At 34.5% G+C, this 22942-nt stretch overlaps 2 long non-coding RNA genes across 2 annotated transcripts in view; both read right to left on the reverse strand.

The window, feature by feature from the left end:
- LOC149486685 (uncharacterized) overlaps nt 1-22942 on the reverse strand; it is a 75241-nt gene that overhangs the window by 7363 nt on the left and 44936 nt on the right. The gene's annotated exons all lie outside the window — the stretch shown is intronic.
- Nucleotides 12227-13037, reverse strand: LOC149486686 (uncharacterized). The gene is made up of 2 exons (XR_016315975.1): nt 12861-13037; nt 12227-12762 (listed from the first exon to the last, which is right to left on the reverse strand). It is a non-coding gene; the product is annotated as an uncharacterized LOC149486686 (long non-coding RNA).

Genomic DNA, 22942 nt, shown 5'->3' on the forward strand with positions numbered 1-22942 from the left:
ATGGAATATGGTATAACTGCTAATTTGAAATATAACTTGCTCAAGCTCAAACAGTAAATCACCTTTTTCATGTTCCTCTTAATATTAACACGTAACGCAAACATATAGTGAAGCAACAATATTCGCATCTATAGCATACTCCCAATTTGTTGTGAAAATGAAAAGCAAAATTTCCAACATTACAGGTACATTTTTCATTTATGCATCGTTTGGATGGCTTGACCTGACACATATATGGAATAGCCGTCATATTTCCTCGGCATTCGATTACATCGGAGATACATAAAACGTCATGAAGATTCGAAATGCAATAAAATGAAGCCGTAACTGTGGAGCTGTTTTTATGCATCTAATACTGAGAACATCATTACTGAATAAATTATTTATTAGACATGTGTTGGAAGTGTAGTTTTCATTTAATAAATAGAAATCGGAATCTAAATCGAATTTAGTTATCGAAAGATTTGCATTCCAATAAAATGAAGTCGTAAATCTATGCTGGTTTATTTTTATTAGCAAGAGCATAATTAATTAACTGAATAAGTTATTATACTCATACTCTTTGTGGAAATGAATGAATAGTTATAAATCTTAATTCAATGTACGTATAGTTCAGTTCTTGGTATATTGTTGGAGTTAGCTAATAGATTTGATCGATCTGAAAACCACAAAAGCCTTTGTCTGGCCAAGAGATGACCATGTTAGTGCCAGTCAATAAAGGAAATTGGATCTATAAATCTAGAAACACCTATCTCAAACCTATAAGAGACGTATACTACTATTTAATTTGTATTATAGATACTAGAAATTCTAGAGGGAAAATTTCCTGAAAAATACAAAGGGCCTTTGTATAACGTTGAGCGGTTTTCAAAGTTTACCTTGCTTGTAATTGTGTGTGTAAAAAAGGTTGTGAAGCGGGTTTAAAAATTTCTCAACTATATTAGAAAACTTTTGGTCAGCTTAGAAGTTAGGGCTTGTGATAAAACTGTGATGTGATTGAACGTACCCAAAAATTTTGTCACAAATTATAAAATTTATGAAATCGTTTCATGCAAAATTCATGAGCATTTTAGCATATGAAGGTAATTAAGAGTTTTTTTGCACAATTCTAATTGTAGAGTATCAATATAATATATGGTTATTATTTCTATCATTTGGTCTAATATGCATTGAGTTACGTGATAATAATATGCTTCAGTTTAAGTTTTGATCAGAGTTCTTCAGTACTTCTTAAAAAACAACACTATATCACAAGTCACATCACACACAATATCCTAGATTATAAAATTAATAGTAAAATGAAATGGCCTGTTATTTTAATTTCACCAGTAAACAACTATACAGCAAACGAAGCCAAAGTACACCAATCAAAGTGCTTGAGCGCATCGATCGATACATTTTTGATGAGACTGAAGCTTTGTTGATAGTCCCGTAGTTCCCCTGCATTCCACCGAACCGTGTTCTTATGTAATGGTTTTCAACATAATATTCAATGTTATGTTCGGAATTTTTACAAAGTGCTATCTGTTGTAAAAATTCCTTGACCGAAATGGCTGGAAAATTTAATTCAATATGTGGGTTGAATAAAACATCGCCGCGTTCGTATGGCTTGATGTTGGCGTGCTTTTAGACATAATTGAATAATATTATAACTAACTACTACTAAATCTGTGTATTGGACTGACTCTTCGGTAATGTAGTTTTTTTTTAATAATTGATTGTCAAGATTTTAACCGTGCTTGATGATAGCAGTATACATATATTACTTGCCTTTCACTTACTTGTCTTAAAATTACACGGATCAGCGAGAAAATACGAAAAGCGTCGTGTTCCCTCCTCTAAAAGGTAAAACACAATATTATCGTATTTACATTATGAAAAATTCTAAATGAACAACACAATATCATGTGGTGAGAATTTCTGATAGTATAGGTACCTAATATTTGAATTTATTTGTATATTTCAATAGATATCTACTTTTGCTATGCCGCATATAAAATATTTAACAATTCACTTCATTCGGAAACACTAAAAGCTTGGATATTTTAACACTTAGAATAAAATAAATAAATAAAACAAAGCTTTTAAAGGTTACTGCAAAACACGACAAATTTATATATAAAAGCGTATCCCCATTAAAAATCCATCCGAATTGAACCTGACATAGATTTCAATGCAACTATACCCAGAAGTAATAAAGTACGTTTTTTATGAAAGCACTCGAACATTTTAATGTTTCGAACGTAAACAATGTTCGTCTTCGGTGTTTACTCAGCGAACGAATGTATGACATAACTCCTTTAAGCATGCATAAAGATTTCTTGTATATCACTTTTATGTTGTCTGTACATGGTCGTGAAATATAGAGCCATTATATCGTGTACTTGGAGATAAACGGCGTAAAGCCATATTTATTACAATGTTATCTTTTTCCGCACTCTTTTACACCAATTTTTGAAGGGGTGCCATCAATTTTTCTATTGATATTCCATTTTCCCTCGATCCTTGTGTTATTTAACAGATTTTGCAAGGAAACGCATTTAGTATCAATATATGCAGAGTAAACGACATCAAATGGCGATAAAAATATTTTACACTAGTAAATTAGCCCTCATTATTATAAGCATTAAACCAAATATTTGTTATAGCATAATCAGTGTTAAATACCCTCCTTTATCATGTACTATAAACCAAATTTATATATTACTAGCTGTTGCCCGCAGCTTCGCCTGCGTGGAAAAGAAAAATTTTCATGGTAATAATTTTCATCCCCTATTTTATCCCCTTAGGGGTAGAATTGATCAAAATCCTTTCTTAGGGGACGCCTACAGCTACGTTATGACATCTACCTGCATGCCAAATTTCAGCCCGATACGTCCAGTGGTTTGGGCTGTGCGTTGATAGATCACTATATCAGTCATCTTTGAGTTTTATATATATATAGATTTCTATTCATACATTAATCGTACATAGAAATTGCTCCATATTCAATAAGTCTTCCTAAAATAATTCAACACAATTTCCCTAGAATAGCGTAGTTAGAACAGCTGCATCTGATTATTCAACTTCAGATCAAGTTTAAGCTGTATCAGATGTTCGAAGTATCGATTTCCTAAACTCACTTTACACAACCCTTCCCTGCGAGTAATTCAATTAACATCAATAACGTAATTATAAACTTTACGACAAGTTTACTAAGTTAACACGTATGGTACATACAGGTGACTATTATTTAACTATTACTTCAACGTTTAGTAGACAATGCTATTTAATTTCAATAATTGTAGTGTAACAAGTGAAGTGATTAAACTATTGATGAGAGATTAAACGATTGTTTCTTATATTCTCATATTTTTGGTGTTTATTCTTACAATCGATTCAGATTAGAATATCCGGGATAAATGGAGGTCGGAAGATTGTACTACTCCTGGAGTATAAGAAAAGAAGTGAAACAAAAAGTAGAATCACAGCAAGAGTCTTAATATAGTATCTAAATATTATGTGAAAATATAAACAGTAATGAGCGACATTCCTGTAGGATTTATTTAATAGGTAATACCAGGGTAATACTTATTATTAATCGTCAATGACATTAAAGATAAACGTTTAGGTTACAGAATTTTGTAATTAATTGTAAGAGAGATAGTGAAAGCGGATTCATTAGGGAAATAGTTTGCCCGTCTCTAATATTTCAAATATGCTTCCATTTGAATGCCGATCTTTTGTGTGGGTGTTGACTGTAGATTGTATGAGCGACCGAGATTTGAGTCGAAATATTTCTGACATAAAAAACTGTAAGTGATTGCGTAATTTATATCTGTGTATCCGAGTTGTTCTACGAGTAGACTGTATGTCAATCCATTGACAGCTTTCTCAGTTCATTCCGTCCAATTTATTTCACATACAATATGTCAAATAAAGGTCTGCCTACCCTTTGTATCAGATAATAGTCGTATCCAGTTCCTATCGCACACAAAACAAGTTGAGAGCAATAGGCACTTCATTCGTCCCGACAAATCGATTGCGCCGCAAATATTAACTCCATAGAACGTGATAGAACCAAACCTTTTGTTGTTTCCAGGGATGACACATTTCGAAGTTACTGATATACATACATAACGTCATTTTAAGGTGACATTATCACGTCATAAGGTTAAATTGGCTTATAAATTTAACACTTTCAAGATCCATTTGTGTTGCTCGAGTAATGACGGTTTAAAATATGTTATAAAACGTTCAAATGTTACAAAGTAAGACTTGTTAAATGTTTTATGCTTTTGTTACGAACGATGTGTTGAATATTGCGTTACTCAAAAAGATGATAGTATGAACTTGAAGCTTTCAAAATGTGTTTCGAAATGTAGTCTTTATTGCTTTTGCTTTGTCTTGGCTCGCCACTAAGCATTTTAAAATCAATATCGTGTCATGTTTGAGCGTTCTAAATAGCATATAGAATTTAATGTAAAAAAATGTGCAAAACTAGGGACTCTACCAAATTGAACTTATAATTTTTCCAGAAGAAGACGACAATACGGACTTAGGTAGATACTACCTTGAAAATTTTATGTAAACATACAATTGTTAAAAAAAATCAATGTTTTGCGTGATGAAATTAGCAGTATGTACACAGGCAGCATCTCATTAAACGAAGTGCTTTTGGCAAACGCCGTAAAGGTATGCCAATTAACATTACTGAGGCAATGCTCCACGCGAGTTTATGGAAGGGAACACGTTCAGCGGAATTAGAGTCATAAAGCCGTGGTATGACTGAATGGCGCTCAAATGGTTTCTATATGTTTTCAAGTGAATTGGGCATATTAGTTTTAAATGCTCCGTTGTTAGTTGCGTGTCGGTATTTAGTTCTCATTTGCGATTCTAAGAAGTTTTAAAACGAATATGAATAATGATAGTGATGAAATTTGGCACGGTGAATTATCGTCGTGTTAATGGAAAATTTGTGTATAATTTATGATTTTACTCTAGTTAAATGCCAATATGTAGGAGATGATGTGTAAAACATGAATACCTATGATGTGAATGTAACATTTTCGAGATTTATTAATTGCAGAGTGACAGAGATGTTTTGATGTATCCAAACCCACAAAATGTTAAGAAACATCCGACAAATTTGTTTACGAGATAATACAGTCATCACATTTGCGGATAAGATAAAAGATCAAAGAATCGCAAAGTTATTTATCATGCAAGGAGTCATGTAAATAGACTGGAGCGTGTAATATTAATCATTTGTTTGTCAAACTAACAACTCTATTCGTATCGAGTCGCTCGGTTACATGTCGAAGTAATAAATCAAATGCAAAATGCGCTAACAAACTTTGCAACTATAAGTATATTTCATTCCATTGTTAGTTTGCTATCAAACTTATTGTATAATGCTATTAAACATTATGAAAGGATATGGCGGAAATCATGCGAAAATGGTATTTATTTAGGTGTAGAAAAGGACTAAAATAACAAAAGGAATTAGTACGTCATTAGATACGTAGTATATTATTATTAGTCTGTGTTATTACTAACTGCGTTCCTGTAGCGGCTTATATTAGGTAGGTACCTAGTGTATTGATCGTTTTCATACGAAAAATGAATTGTCGGAAAACTTGCGAGATTGTGTGAATATTTGATTGCAAGATCTCATTACAAAATAATATACATAATACAACCTATACTTAAACCGTAGTAAGTATATTATTTCTAGTCACATTTAATTATAAGTATATAAATTATAAATAAACTAGCGACCCGCCCCGGCTTCGCACGGGTGCAATGCTGATACTAAATACACTACAGAAAAAAAACATAGCGGCCCGCTCCGGCTTCGCACGGGTATAAAACGCTACGTACGCGGCGTACGTAGCGTAGCGTTTGCGGCGACGCCGCAAACGCTACGTTCCGCAATTTTTAAATCTGTAATATCTTCGAAAATATTCACTTAAATCATACGGTGTAAAGGGCCATATAGATCTATATTAAATGAAAAATGTATTCGAGGTATTTAATTGGTTAAGGATTAATGCTGTATTGGTTAAAATCGCATCGAAAATTAGCCATTATTTGTCGTAAAAAGTAAATGACAAAAAAAGTTATTGTGGGTTATCCATAAGAGATAGACATATACCATCGCGGACTTTTCTGTAGACCTTTTCAATGTGTATAATACTTAGTACATTATTTTGATAAAACTCGTAGGGTTCAGCCTGCGTTTGCAATGTAAGCGGAAAAAATGTAATTTTTTACGACATCACATTAGAAACCTCAAAAATAACAGTACTTCTCCACTATTTAATGGATGTTATTATACATATAAACCTTCCTCTTGAATCACTCTATCTATTAAAAAAAACCGCATCAAAATCCGTTGCGTAGTTTCACAGATTTAAGCGTACAAAGGGACATAGGGACATAAGGACATAGGGACAGGGAAAGCGACTTTGTTTTATACTATGTAGTGATATTAAAGGACAATATTACACAAATCGACCTAGTCCCACAGTAATCTCAATTAAGGCTTTTGTTGTGGGTACTATAGTCTGTCCACTATAAGAATTGCTTTTTGACAGCTCGACGGGTGATATAGGTAAACCAGAATCTGATGGCAATTAGGGAAATCAAAATTTTGAGTGTGCAACCCTAGGGAAAATGGACTGAACGATCTTGATACTGCGTATTTTTTATTTTGTCCTCAATATCATTAGTTATATTACACAAGTGGATAATACTGTATTTAATAATGAGATATCCACGTAATATTATGTAGGTACTTATTACATGTATAATATACATATTACTTTTCTAAAGGTAATACATAATATTATGTATTACACACCTATATTTGAATATAATATATAATTATGGCATGTGAAAATATGGATGTAATGATAATGCAGATCAAAACTTATTTACTATATTTAACGATTGTTTATAATTTTTTATAAAATAAAACAATAATAAAATAAAATCATGTTTATTTTCGTAAGATTTAACACATTATAAAATTGACTTGTACACCTTGGACTTGACAAATAGCCGAATTGGAAACTCCAGTTATAAGTTTTCATCAAATTATATTTTAATCAACAAACAATATTATATACCTATTTATAACATTTTTAATTTAAAGTATCAAAACGGGTAAGTCCAACTTAGCAATAAAATCTTTCACGCGCTTTAAAATTGAAAATTGTGATGAGTTTGACCCTTCTTCATCGAATATTTTTCTATACACATTGTAAACAACACCTCTTGCTTGTGATCGCAGCGGTTTTATCGACATTTAGAAGATTTTGAAGACAAAATCCTAAAAATTTATCATCAAAACAAATAATTTGACAACCAATTTGATAGTTGTCAAATTAAGTTGCCACATGAAAATCTTTAATTTTTTAAATATAAATATGCCATCAGATTCTGGTAGACCTATACCAGAAGTGATCATGTGATGTTCAAAAGATTATCGATTGTGATACCATTTCAATTATAAATTAAAAATATTATCATAAATCGAATCAGGTACGTAAATAATAATTACAACGTAAACGTACTAATAAGATATGTAATAATAAGACCACATATCTATGCATTGTATGTTAAAACTAAACTAAACTAATATTTTATTATTTATTGGTTTCTATCTTACAATTTGGTTGTCTTAACGTTTAAATTATATAACATAATAGAAGAGTTATTCTGCATCGGATATATTTTACAGAGTATTTCTATCGATTATTATAACCTATCGACCCATCATTGAATAATTCTGTGTAGACATCACTAAGTGGGCGGGACCTGTCCATGAAGAACGATAATTATTTGTATGACATTTTAACATAGACAATACAATCCTTCATAGGCGTGAAGCTGTCAAAAAGCAAATAATATAATGGACAGAGTATAGACGATGATAAATAAAAAATAATAATAAAATCTTTATTTACCAAAAAAAAAAAAATTTAAACATTTCATCATTACAGGAGACCCAAACTAGGCTGTTGCCTGTATCTTGGGTATCAAAACGGTGTACAGGTTTCTAGATATGTCGAGTTATAGGTACCTTAACTATAATAAAATTTAAAATATAAAAGATAAGTAAATTTAGCGATATGTGTCTAAGTGGATTACTATGTGTGTGTGTGTGTGTAAATGTATTATGTATGCGAGTGAGTAAGTTTGGGTGTGAGAGTATTTGTGATTCTGTGTGGATACGTGTGAGTGATGTGATTCTGTGCGGATACGTGAGTGTTATGTAAGCGGGTGAGTAAGTTTGTGTGAGAAAGTATTTGTGATTCTGGGCGGATACGTGAGTGAGATCAATAAGTTAATTGTACATTTTAGACCAGATCTTCGGTGTCGCTGTACGTCAGTTCATGGAGCCAGGTTTTAATTATTTTCTTACATTTATGCGTGGTGTAATTCTTCAGTGATTTTGCCTTACAGACATTGTTGTAGGTGTGAATGAGTGAATATGATGGGCTTCGTCTGGCTATTTTTGAATTGTATGCAGGGAGTGGGATTCGGAAAGTTCTTTTTCTTGTTAGTTCTTTGTAATCGGGGCGCGAAGCTACAGATTTATGGGTTAGGCAGACTGCTGATAATATGTATAATTGACGAACACGTAGTACATTAAACTCCCGATATAGTTCGTTAGTAGGGAATCTATAAGGTTTTTTTAACGTCACTTTGATCAGTGCACGTTGCGCTCTCTCCAACTGCAGAATGTGAGATTTGGCGGCACATCCCCAGACCGAGATGCTGTAGTTTAATACAGATTGACACAGAGATGTGTATACTTGTCTTAAAATATTAAGAGGGGTACAGTTACGAAGTTTCTTCATTATGAAGATGAGTTTTCTAGTTTTTAATGATACCTCTGCTATATGTTGTTTATAGTTTAAATTACTGTCTAAAGTCACTCCTAAATACTTGATAGAGGTAGTGGCCTCAATATGATTACAATTGCATGTTGGATAGATGATTTTGTCGCTAGTGCAAGAGTGAATTTTGATAGACTGATTTGGCGAAAGTTTGGTGTGTGCAGATTTTTTAAAGCACAAGTATTTAGTTTTTTGGAGATTTAGAGTGAGTAGGTTTTTATTGAGAGCTTCTAAAATAGTTAATAATCCAGATTCTGCGATCTTGTGTGTGTTTTCCCAATCTGTACCATGAAAGATAATGGCAGTGTCGTCAGCGTAAGCTATTAAGTGGGAGTTTTTTATTGACAGTAATATAATTTAATATTTTATAAATACATATATAGATAACACCCAGACCCAAAAACAAATAATCAAGTTCATCACACAAATATTTGCCCTGACCGGGGATCGAACCCGGGACCGTCAGCTCAGTAGGCAGTTACTTTACCTCTGCGCCAACCGCGTCGTTAAGAATATCAAGAAATCATCATAATGATAATAAATCGAAACTAAAGTTAAATACCTACCTACGTCATCTTGTTTTATTTTCTAAATAATCCTATCAGATTACCTTTATATGAAGTATGAACCAAAAAGTTTTGAGATTTAAACCGTAGAAAAGGTTTTGAATGATCCTTTGCGTTTTTTTTCTTTATGCGCCTAAAATTAAATATTTCGACATCGATTCCCATTAGAATGAAGTATTTTCCCGTTATAAAAAGTAGCCTATGTTCATCAGGTAGGTATAATTTTTGCTTCGAATGGTGAAATAATTTTTCAAATCAATCCAGTAGTTTCGGATCCTATCCAATACAAACAAACAAACAATCAAATCATTTCTGTTTTGTAGATAAATACGAAAGTTACTCCGTCATAGTAGGACAAAATAGAAAATAGTGGGACCACGAGAAAATAGGTATTCCCGCACGCGTCTGAACCGATTTTGACGGAAATTTCGATATACATACACGGTACATACCTACGTTGAAAAAGGACATCTCAATTTTGTTGCATAAATATTAGTTGGATTCAAGGTGTAGGAACAGGGATTGAATAAGGCACACGGTTGAAGCCGTAGAATGAAAGTTGGTAATTTATAAGATTAATTTATTGTAAAATAAACTACTTCATTTTACTTAAACATATTCAATTTATCATTCATTGACTTATCATAAACTTTTGAGTCTAGTTAGGTACTAGTACCTATTATGTGAAAATTTTGAAAAAAATGTTTTCTTTAGGAAATTATTAGCATTAATTACCTTGTCTTGTCATTAATTTATTTACCTACTTGGTAATAATCGGTCGAACACTTGTTTAAAGTTTATTTTCCTTGTCTTTTCCAGGTAATCTAAATTATTTAATTTTTGCAGTAGGTAATTAATTCATTTCGGCTTGAACAGACAAGGCCATTAGGTGAAGCGAGATTGCCAAATATGGGTGATCTGTAGATTGCCGTCCTGCTGTCGAGCGTTCGCGGTACGGACGCCGCGCTGTTGCCGCACCGTGCATTTTGTATGAAAACAAATGACCGGCCGTGCGCACTGCGCCGTACGACAAACGCACAGCTTCGGCACTGTAGCGACTAGCGGTCCGATACGAAACGCATAAATTGAAAGTGTTTTATATTACATTTCTAAATTCTAAATATTAGAATTTAGAAATGTAATATAAAACGCAACTCTGTGGCAATCATCATCTGTGTTTATATTCTGACAGATATTATTAACTTTAAATATATTCGCTAAACTTTTTTTAAAATAAAGTTTATCTAAAACATTTAAAAGAAGATAATAAAAAAAAGAACGTGTGTGCCGAAAAAACGAGTCAGATTCATAGATACCAAAATCGCCGCCTTGCCTCTGAATATATTATCTTTAAATTAAGATATTACTTTGTTCTCACGTTTAATTGCTTTGAGTTAAAATGGTACCGTAAAATGGTAAAATAGCGTTTTTTGTTAAAAATCGGTAATAGCACCCTTAAATAAATGAAAATTTGATTTGATTGAATATAAGTTGATTTAAGAAATGTTAATTAGTAAGATAATATGAACATATTATTATTATTTTACGGTAAGACTGTTACCCGATTGTCTCAATAAGTGCTATAATAAAAAAAATAACAACGTGTTTTATTACAGAAATCATTTACTTTATATACATTTCCTAATACGATATTGGAATTATATATAATTCCAAGGAAGATTATACATTTACTAGGATATGTATGCATTAAATAGTTTATTAAACAATATTTTATACATTTCCTAAGTGGCATCGGCATTGTACACATTTCCTATTAGTTTGAGACCCATTCGTTAAAAAGTCTTCAAATAACGTTTGTTTTATTATCTCGAAACTGCAATTAATAAAAAAATGAAAATAATTTTTTTTTAATAATTAATAAAAAATATCCTGTCCAGGATTTTTCCAGTCAAACCATTTTTAATACACTTAATTTATTATAAAATTGGTCTCATTCTATTATCACGCCGTTGCATTTCGACTTATATTCGGATCTTAGACCACTAGGATTTGTATACAATTCCTTGATTTCATACATTTCCGGTAACATATACATAATTTAATTTTATTTATTTACATTTAGTATATACATAATTACATACTGATATTATATCTACCTATACATAATATGTATATCATGTTTTAACTGATGTATTTATTTATTAGTATTTATCATATTACTTAATAGAAATATATCTTTCACATAATATACTCATTTTAAATTATCATTATATACAATTCTAGACTGAAACTCCAATAGTCACTTGGGGTCACTGAAAATCAGTGGTGGTGAGGTATTAATCACCTTGCCATCATATACTGAGTTGGCTCCATTTGTCAGGTCACTCACTGCCACATTACAGTTCTTAGGAATAAGATTATTTTTATTTAATTATTTTTCTTTTTATTTCTTTTTGTTTTTCCTTCGTTTATAAATGTATCTCGTGTTGTGATCTTGACAATAAATGTGTTTTATTTATTTATTTATTTAATGTCCCTTACTGCATGCTTTTCATGCAGTTGTCCGCACCATATGTATTGTGGTCTTTGTCCATACACACTTTCTCCAAAGCCCTGCTTTGGTCTTGTTTGATGTATAAGCTCCTGTATATTAGTAAAAGTTAATCAAATATTTAATTCTTATTTCTTGAAATTTGGTATAGCATTCTTTGTGTGATACAAATCAAAACCAACAGTCAGGTTAGGTAGACTACAATTTACAAAACTGGCAGGGTTGCCATGCAATGGTTGGTGGTTAATGAAACACTTGACTCGACTGTAAGCTTGTATTGAACTGCTTAAACTGTAGAACAACAGGACTATATATTCTAGACGCACACATACAATAGATTACACACTACACTGTAAACTGTAGAATTAATATTAAAGACATAGTTCACTATATATTTTGTAGTCTTTGATTATTTATACAACAGACTAGAAATAAATACTATGTATGCGATTATACCTATTCTAGCCATCCATTTTAGTGTTCCTTAAAATTAAGTACATCTTAGTCAAAGGACAACTTATTGTGTGTTTGCCCGTAATGCACTCATAATAATTTTAAGTTGAATGTTTGTCATTCTTTATGTACCAAACACAGTCACGGCCACGGCGCTCATTCCATTTTACTGGTATTAAAACAGATGAAATCCTTCATGATCCCATATCCTTCTTAGTAGCAAATGTAGAAATCCCTTTCTTGTGTCTACAATGTTTTTGTGGAGAATCGTATTTACATTTGGGATGGATTAATTCTTCTCCTCTCTTGAACAAATTTGTTATTGCGAACGTAAGCAATAAGTCTGTAATAAAACAATCTTATATTGGGTTACAACTCCATAAACCAATCATTAAAAATCATGTTTGTAAAAATTTATGTTCAGAGAAAATATCAGTTTACCATATAAAGCTTATTTTCTGCCGTTTTTCTGCCTGTAGATTCTACATAACCTCACAGTCCATCAATCATATTTAGCACTTATTTTTCAACAATTAAAAACGAAAACAAACAAAGCTTCTCGTTTTGGTTTTGACAGAATCTCGTAAATAAACTGAACTAAATACCAGTCATAATAATGTAGGTACCTACTCTGTGAGTCCGCTTTGTCTAATTAAAATCCGAGTAGGTACTAGGTACAAAATATTATGTTGACAGTTGACAGTTGACACTTGACGCCAAAGACTTGAAAATAAAAGGTACGTGTACATATATTTACATTAGTGCCATCTAGTGGCTCTGGAAGGAAAAGAACATCAAGTCTGTGTTTAACGTGCCATCTAGTGTGTTAAAAGCAAAAGACTAAGAGATATAATCGAACATGTAGTACGTTATTTCCCCACTGGCGCTTTAATTGCGTAAATTCATAGTGCAACTTTTTTTGTATGGAGTGCACCGTCTGTTGTATACGTAGTATATTATTATTAGTCTGTGTCATTAGTAAAAGTAGTTTTGCGATATAAATTCTATTGCATGTTAGAGATACGTATTAATAACTGCATTTTATTGGTCCTTAAGTTTCTTACATAAAAAGCTGTAGAGTGGAAGGAACAAGAACTTTTACTCTCTAAGTCTTATTAAAATACAATAGCGTACCTACTATCACAGATTTCTAAATAGTTACTATAGTACCCTTATTTTACGTTCAAACGTTCTTTGAAAATATTTGTATACATTTCAATCTAAAGCTTAAAAAATGGAGCTTTTTCTAAAAACTAAGCTTACATTATTGATGAAAATTTACATTTAACATACAATATATTTATTAATAAATATTTTTTTGACCTTGCCGTTTTCCTATGGACCTATAGCTATCTTTGAAGATTTTTTTTATCTTCTAGTTTACAGAGATATGGTATTCGTTGAACTCAATTAGAGTGAAATTTTTTTTTTTTTTTTTTTTTTTTTTTATATGAAAGAAGGCAAACGAGCATGTGGGTCGCCTGATGGTAAGCAATTCCACAGCCCATAGGCATCTACAGACGTGTCCGAGGATGTGTTGCCGACTTTTAATGAGCAAGTTGGTAACATTTCAATTGAAGTTGGTACTGGCTTCTATTTTCTTATGTAGTTCACGTTCGTTTTTTATAGGTTTCAGTGTAATTTCCCTTTAGAAAAAGTTTCAATACCAAACATGAAAGAAAATTCACAAGGATTTATTTTGTATACCTAGTTAATTTGATAAAACTTTAATATATGAATAGATTTTTTTATTAAATGGAAAAACGTCAATCTTCTTAAGAGATTATTTTTTAAGTTTTTATTAGATCGTTACTTTCATCTTATGTGAAAAAATTATTATGATGTACAGCATCTTATCTTTAATTTCCTTGGGGAAATAATGAAACCTGAGCTTTGGGAAATAATGTTCAATTTATACCATAATTAATATTTCCCGTATTAGATTTTATAGGTTTTCTTTAATCGTATTTTAGTATTTTTATATAAAGCACATTAAAAGATGGTCCATTGACTTTCCATATTGTTATAAAAAATAACTACTCATGTACCTATACAAAAAAATATATGAAAAATTCTAAATCTTTTTATAACATAGTCGATTATGCTAGCACAAAGAATAAATAAACAACGAAAATTTCCCTTTGTTAGTGGGTTTGGAGAATATTCGACGGTAATTAGGTCACGTTTGCAGCAGAAAGGTTGCAAGAGCTTGTAGCGTCATAGAACTTAAAATAGTGGCATATTTAACTCTTCCATTATATTGTGTACTTTTGGTACGCGTCAACTTCACTGAACGCGACTATATTTTAACTTTAGAAAGTAAATACTTTTTTAAGTTTTTAGCTTCTCTTTTCAATATTATAGTGAAAATAGTTAACATTTTGTGGATTGATTTGTTTTCATGACTATTAGGCTATAATATTAAAAGGTCGATCGTAAAAAAATTAATTTGTGATGGTCAGAGGTCATATATAGTAGTATCTGGGTGTTCTTATACAAATTTCTAAAATTATATTGAATGAAAAGTCTAAAAATAAAAGCTGTCACATATCGTTTTATCAAAAAGTTATATAAAAAGTACTTTTTATTTCCAAGTAAAGAATAGAGAAGATACTCTCAGGGATACTTAGGTATACTCGCACTCCTGAGGGAATAATTTTATAACCCATCATCACACCTAGAACGTGATCGGATTCCCACATCCTGTTCAAAATTCATTTAAACCTAGTTCCTATATTACAGACTTTATACACAATGGTCTAATCTGGGCATACTCCTCATTGCTCGATGCTCGTCAATCAGTGAGAGCATTCCCGTTAAAGGTCGACCGTAACACATTGCTTCAAGATATTTCAATACCTGTGTATAGGTACTGAAACTGTGTATCGGTTGTTGAACTATATTCGCTTATACTGTATTTTATATATTGAAGAGCAGATGTAGTTCATGTCGTAGTCTATTTGAATGAGTTGAGAGTTTAGGTAATGTTTAATTAACATTATTATGTTTAAACAACATACTATGATTCTGAAATGCTTTAAATACGTACACTAATTGGTTTATTGACCTAATTTAATAGTTAATCGCAGCATTAAAATCGAATGAAAAATGGAAATGAGCTCATAAGTTCAGCTAACTAGTCGAAACTTATGAGCTCAAGTTGCTGAATCACATCACGTGAGCTCTATGTAAAGAAATAAAATGGCTAGAATGCTGTTTCCTTTCTGCATCATATGCTTTGCATTGCCGATCCGATCCGAATCGTCCGAAAATAGGGATATTTTGATAGATGCAATCCATTATGTTTATACTATCTTTGTATTAGAAAATATCGTAACATTTTTAAGCGTTTAGCAGTTAAAAAAGATTTATATAACATTATGTAGGTATAAATTTTATCGCAGGGGCCAGGTTGATAGCAGCTATAGTACTTGAAAACTCGAAACTTTAAGGCGTCGTTTATTAAAAAGGTTCTGCGAGAACATTTCCTTTCACCGAGTTTTGCCGAAGGTGTGTTATCTATTAAAACCAAAGCTTCTTTATCAAAATGTATTGTACTGCCTTCATCATAAATACAAATTATTTCAGATTTATTTTGAAAGTTAGTTTTATAGCATTAATATTTGATAGTATGTTTAATTTCAATTCAATATAAAAATGCTGAGATTTTTCTCCTACCAAGAATTCTAAAACAAATTTTAAGGGATAAAAACGAATGTATCCTCGTTGTTTAGTGTAGGAAAATGCCACATAGTCCAACCCTTACATTTATAAAGAAGTTTAACGGGTACTAAAGATGGGACGGCCCAATAAGGAGGGTCCAATGGGCCTATCGTTGAAATGGGATATTGTGTTTACTCTTTACTTCCTAGTTCCTCATTTGGTGCTTTTTATGCATAGTATGTTAGAGCAGTTTGCTGATGTAACATCTTACATTGTGGTATAAATTGAACATGTATTTTTTGTAGGAATTAATTTTTGAAAGTCTAGATGTTTACATACATATAACAAATGTATTAGCGCACGATCACCAAATTTTAGTTGGGATATAAAATCCACGCATCGTAGTACTTCCTACTAACCAATTTATGCCTTTCATTCTAAAATAATCGAAATGTTTCGATTATTCAGTCCATAGAAACAGAGCTCAAGTTACAAAAATAGTTGACAAATCAACGCCCAAACGCGTTTTGAATGGGCGCTCACGTGCCAACCATCAAAGCGCATACTGCATACTATGAAGACAAATACAACAATAGGTTATAGATATTTCTGTACGTCTACGATCCAGACGCCGTTCGATGACTCCTGTTAAAGTATTGATTAATTGAATATGTTAATGGCTCAGGCGGCGCCTAAACGATACGGTTTTGGACAAAAAATTCCAGTTTCGTGTAAAGGCTTTTTAATTATCGACGATTTTCTTATCTGTCTATCACAATAATTCGATACGTATTTTTATACAAATAAAACTTTAAAACGTACTAGAATAGGTTTTTGTTTTTTTTTAACATTAGTTTATAGGCTTATAGTAGATAGGTGACTTTTTAAATGCGATAAGATATGTACTGTAAATGTCCATAGTAAAGCTTTCTCGTGCATTTCCTGAAAACGTATGGATTTTAAAGTGATTAAGCTTTCTCATGAATTTTAATACCTAAATACTTCTTTAAATAATTCCATCTCTATATTTTTTATCCACACAATTATCCGACGAATTACGTGACAATTTTTCGATATGATAAAAACAGTATTTATATTTCACAACTTTTATCTCCATATGTTAATGGAGATAATAATATTATATTTTAATTTATAAGTAAAATATTCAATAATTGTAAAGTTGTTTTGGTTATAATTATAGTATTATATTATCTGTGGTTATACCATTGCATGTGTATATATGTGTGTATACACGTGCCCATCACTACCATAGCGCCACTAATGAAACTCGACATTTGCTTTTTTTAAAGGAACTTGGCAAATGTCCCACTCATCACTTCATCCGTATTCCTTTGGATAAATAATTGTTTATTTCAGGTTTAATCACCTAGGGTGATTTATAATCTATGAGTTTTTTAACACGAGCTTTTGTAATAATCTTTTGGACAGATTTTAATACTTACTTTAGACGTGATATAAGGTGGATATTAATGTTAGTAGAAATATTTTTTTAATAGAATAAAATATAATACATTGTAGAAATTTAGGTATTCAAATAATTGACTTCAGATGTAATGTCGACGGTTATACCTTATTGTACTAAGTAGCTCTAATTTTCTTAGTATTCATTCCTATACTCATAATTATCACATTACAAAACACAATCTATCTAAAAATATGAAACATGATACAATGCTTCAGTGAATCATTTTAATTGCCAATTACATTTCATTTCGTGTTAAAGTCAACATATTTAAACAATGACAAGATAAAAAGTAAAACAACTAAAACCCAACTACGACAAAAACGACGCTGAAAAAGTATTATAAAACAAAAGTTAAATTGATGAACTAATAAAGAAGCTATGAACGAAAAGATGTGAATTATATGCAATCAGCCCATGAATACAGGTAAAGTCACAAGCAAATGCTAGTAATATATATATATTCAAAATGTGCAAGTAAAAAGCTTTCAAATGATACCAAACACGGCATATTTATCTTAACTTTATTTTTTTACTCTGTATGTTTTGTCCGCTAGAGGGCGCCACATTAGATTTTGTGAAACCCCATATAGCCTATAACCAGCGGACAATTAAGACGCTTCTAATGATATGTCATTTGTCGAATTCTGATAAGTAGTTTAGAAGTTACGAGGGAACAGATGAACATACATACATACATACATACATACATACATACATACATACATACATACATACATACATACATACATACATACATACATACACCACTCGGCAGAGGTGTACTGCTACGTGGCGCGTCCCCAGGTTGCGGATAGGGGAATGCCCGAGGCTCGCATTATGCGACACAGGGTAGGGGTGAAATAAAATAGCCCCCGCGGACAAAACACAACCCGATGTCAGTGGTCTAGCGTGCCCAGGACTGGAAGGCGACAGGGTATTGTCGTCGCTAGCGCTCCCCCCTGAGGGTACCAGGTCCCACCTCAGGCGTAATTAAGTGGCCTTACTCCGGCAACCGGGGCTCTGCCGGAGCGGACTGTTTATTCCCTAGGTTCTCGTGGGAACAAGATGGAGTCAATTTCAAAAAAAAATAAAAATATAACGATGGAAGAGGAGGAATTAAAGAAGGCATTAGAGCGACATGAACAAACAATCGTTGCTCTAGCAGAATTTATAAAAGGGAAAATGAATGTCCACGGTGAAATCCGTAAATATGTAGCCACACTAGGTAGCTCTTTCAAGAGGGTGGTTGAAAAATTGGAAGTGCAACAACCGCCAACTTCTGTCATAGAAGTTCAAACCTCGCCATCGCTCTTCAGAACATATTCTGAAACAACAGCGAAGGATACCGAAGTGGAAGAGATCAGCAAAGCGACAACTCCCCAAAGTAGGAGAGTGCGCAAAGCGAAGAGAAAGGAGCGAACTTCACCAGAGGAGACGACTAGACAACAGAAGAAAATTAGAAGAAAGGAGACATCTCTGTTACTTGTGGACCAAAAACCGGAATCCGAAACAGAATGGACAGAGGTAAAGAAGAAAAAGTGTAAAATGAAAAAACCAATGAAGCGAGAAAGACCTAATGCGCTCATTATTCGCCCAAAGGAGAAGGAACAATATGCCGATATCTTGAAACGAGTAAAGCGGGATCCATCAGCGAACCAAATGAGTGAGTGCGTCGATAAGATCCGCAGGACCACCTCTGGGGATATGCTCCTTATCTTGAGCAGAAAGGACACAGATAAAGCTCCACAACTGAAAAAGGCCATTTCTGAGCTCCTCGGACAAGACGCGACAGTTATAAGCAAAGTCCCGGAAGAAGATGTGGAAATCAGAGATCTCGAGGAGTCAACAACGAAACAGGAGATCTTGGAAGCACTACTAAAAGTTGTGGGTCAAGCCGATGTCAATAATATCACACTCGATAACATTAAAAACATGCGTAAAGCTTACGGAGGCACTATTACGGCATCGGTAAGACTACATTCAAGGGTGGCCAAACAAATACTAGAAAATGGCAAAATAAAAATAGGATGGGTTAACTGTCGGATCAGAAGCACCAAAAAACCTATTAAGTGCTACCGGTGCTGGAATTATGGACACCTCGCACACAATTGCAACAGCAAGGTAGACAAATCGAAGAGCTGCATAAAGTGTGGAGAGATTGGTCACAAAATTGCCGAGTGCACCAGGGATGCCAAATGCGCACTGTGCCTAGAGCACGGGTCAACAGAGAACATTGCGCATATTGCCGGTTCAAGCAAATGTCCCGTCCTCAGGAAAGCACTTCAGACGGTTAGAAAGGCGGAGCCATGCTTAAGATAATACAAATCAATCTTAACCACTGTGAGGCTGCACACGACCTTCTTATGCAGACAACACGTGAGCTTAAACTGGACGTGGTAATCATCTCCGAGCCTTATAAGCACATGAGTAGTGGGTCCTGGCTCACTGACAAAGATGGAAAAGTTGCCTTATGGTCCTGTGGTAAGAGCCCCGTAGAAAGTATCAACAATAAGATCACTACTGGCTTTGTGAAGGCAAGGATCGGAGGAATATACTTTTACAGTTGTTACGCCGCACCCAGCCTATCAATAGAAGAATTTAACGATCTCCTAGACAACCTTGTAGATGACGTGCAAAATAACTTCCCAGTGGCGATAGCGGGTGATTTTAACGCCTGGGCAATTGACTGGGGCAGCAAAAGCACAAATGCTAGGGGAAAGGCGTTAATCGAGGCAATGTCTGCAATAGATGTGGTCCTACTGAACAAAGGCAACGAACCTACATTTAGTAGAGGCGAAGCAAGCTCGATTGTTGATGTCACATTTGTTAGTAGCGTTCTTGCAAAGGAAAATACCTCTTGGCATGTCTCTGAGGTTTATACTGCGAGCGATCATCGAGCATTATATTGGGAGGTATCGAGCGGGCAACTAAAATCCAGACCAGTGAGGCAAAAATCAAATATAAATGGCTGGAAGGTCAGTATTTTCGACCCCGAACTCTTCCATGTTACCATGGACGATCGACCAACTCAAGCACGCTATGCGTCAGACAAAGCTCGGGAGATTATCAGGAGGATAACAACTGCTTGTGATGCAACCATGCCTCGAAGACGAACAGGGAACCATCTGCCACCGGTTTACTGGTGGAATGAAAACATTGCCGAGCTAAGGAGAAAATGCATCCGTGCGCGACGACTCTCCCAGAGATGCAGAAAAACACCTCACTTTGAGCAACTCTACAAGAACTATAAGGAAGCTCGCTTAGTGTTAAACAAAGCAATCAAAGAGAGCAAAAGAAACTCTTGGACAAAAATGTTGGAAGAGGTAGAAAGTGATCCCTGGGGTAGACCGTACAAAGTGGTCATGAAACAACTAAAATATAACCGGACTACACCACCTGCAAATCCAACCTTCTTGAGGAAAATAGTCACCGTGCTATTCCCTCAGCAAGCTAAGCTAAAACATAAAATAGTCCATAATAAGAACGCTGTAATACCCCCTGTCACACACAAGGAACTGATGGACGCCTGTAACAGAATTGGAAACACCAAAGCTCCCGGATTAGATGGAATTCCTAACGTAGCCCTGAAACAGGCAGTTAAATCTGTACCGGGTATCTTTTTGGAAACCTTTGACGCCTGTCTCAAAGAAGGAATCTTTCCCACAATCTGGAAAAGGCAAAGATTAGTACTGCTCCCTAAAGGTAATAAGCCCCTCGATGAACCGTCATCCTACCGTCCTCTTTGTATGATTGACACGGCTGGAAAAATATTTGAGAGAATAATACATAACAGAATTGAAGAAGTAGTCGAACCCCTACTGTCGAACTTCCAATATGGCTTCCGGAAGGGTAGATCCACCCTAGATGCTATCGGACTTGTGATTGACACCGCTAAACAAGCTATTTCCGGGACTAGATGGAGGGGAGGTTCCAAGAAGTACTGCCTTGTTGCTACCTTAGACATAAAGAATGCTTTCAACTCAGCAAGATGGGATGTGATAATGGCAGCGCTTTCAAACCTGAAAGTTCCAGATTATCTTCAGGATATAGTAGCCAGCTATTTTAATGACAGGGTCCTCATATATGACACTGAAGGTGGACCTAAGGAATACAGAGTTACCGGAGGAGTACCGCAAGGTTCAGTACTGGGCCCCCTTCTATGGAATATTATGTACGATGGACTGCTCAAATGTAAGGTACCAAGTGAAACACAACTCGTTGCGTTCGCCGATGATCTGGCAGTGGTGGTAGTAGCCAAATACTTGGAGGAAGTAAATTGGGTTTTTGATAGGACCTTTCAAGTAATTCAAGAGTGGATGAACTCTGCTGGATTGGAGCTAGCAAAACACAAAACCGAGGCCGTACTTATTACCAGTAGGAAACTGACAGAAACAATGTCACTCAAAGTCGGCAACCATGAGGTTACAACGCAGCCATACGTGCGCTACCTTGGGATAATGCTTGATTCACGGCTAAGCTTCAAACATCATGCCGAACACATAGCAACCAAGGCAGCGGTGGTAGCAACAACGTTAGCCCGACTCATGCCCAATATTGGAGGTCCCAAACAACATAGAAGAAGACTATTATCATCTGTGTCAACGTCGGTACTCCTGTACGGTGCTCCACTCTGGTCCGACGTGCTGAAAAAACAACAACCAAAACGACAGGTCGCGTCGACGTACAGGGTCAGCGCATTACGTATTGCTAGCGCATTCCGCACCGTGTCCGTGGAGGCATCATGCGTGATCTCAGGGTTACTTCCAATTGAAGTCCTAACAGAAGAACGGAAGAACCTGTACAACCGAAAGAAAACCGACACTACACTCACAATGGCCGAGTTGAAAACGGATGAAAGACGAAGGAGTATCGAAAGGTGGCAACATATATGGGATACCTCAACTAAAGGAAGATGGACCCATCGCCTCATTCCACAAATTAAACCATGGGTCAACCGTAAACATGGCGAAGTTAATTACTACCTGACCCAGATGCTTTCTGGGCACGGTTGTTACCGAGAATACCTGCACCGGTTCAAACACGAAGACTCTCCAGACTGCACAACATGCAGCGGACAGAACGAAAACGCTGAGCATGTATTCTTCGCATGTCCAGATTACCAGGAAGCTCGGCAGACCTGGAAAAACATCATTGGAGCAGACGTTCGTCCTGAAACGCTAGTAGCAGCGATGCTCTCATCTAAGCAAACATGGGAAGCAACAAGCAACTTCGCAACAGAGGTATTAAAAGACCTAAGAAGCAAGGAGCGGATGCGAAAAGCTGTGGCGTAATACCTAAATAAGAGGAAGAGCAGCAATGCTATACGTCCCCCCGTGAAGTAAAGCCTAACGGCCATCCCACGGGGATACGGACT

The sequence above is a fragment of the Colias philodice genome, chromosome 8 (assembly GCF_061535455.1).
Source record: "Colias philodice isolate Cphi_HAF_F1 chromosome 8, ilColPhil1 Martin Lab GWU primary, whole genome shotgun sequence".
In the NCBI taxonomy this organism is placed as follows: Eukaryota; Metazoa; Arthropoda; class Insecta; order Lepidoptera; family Pieridae; genus Colias; species Colias philodice.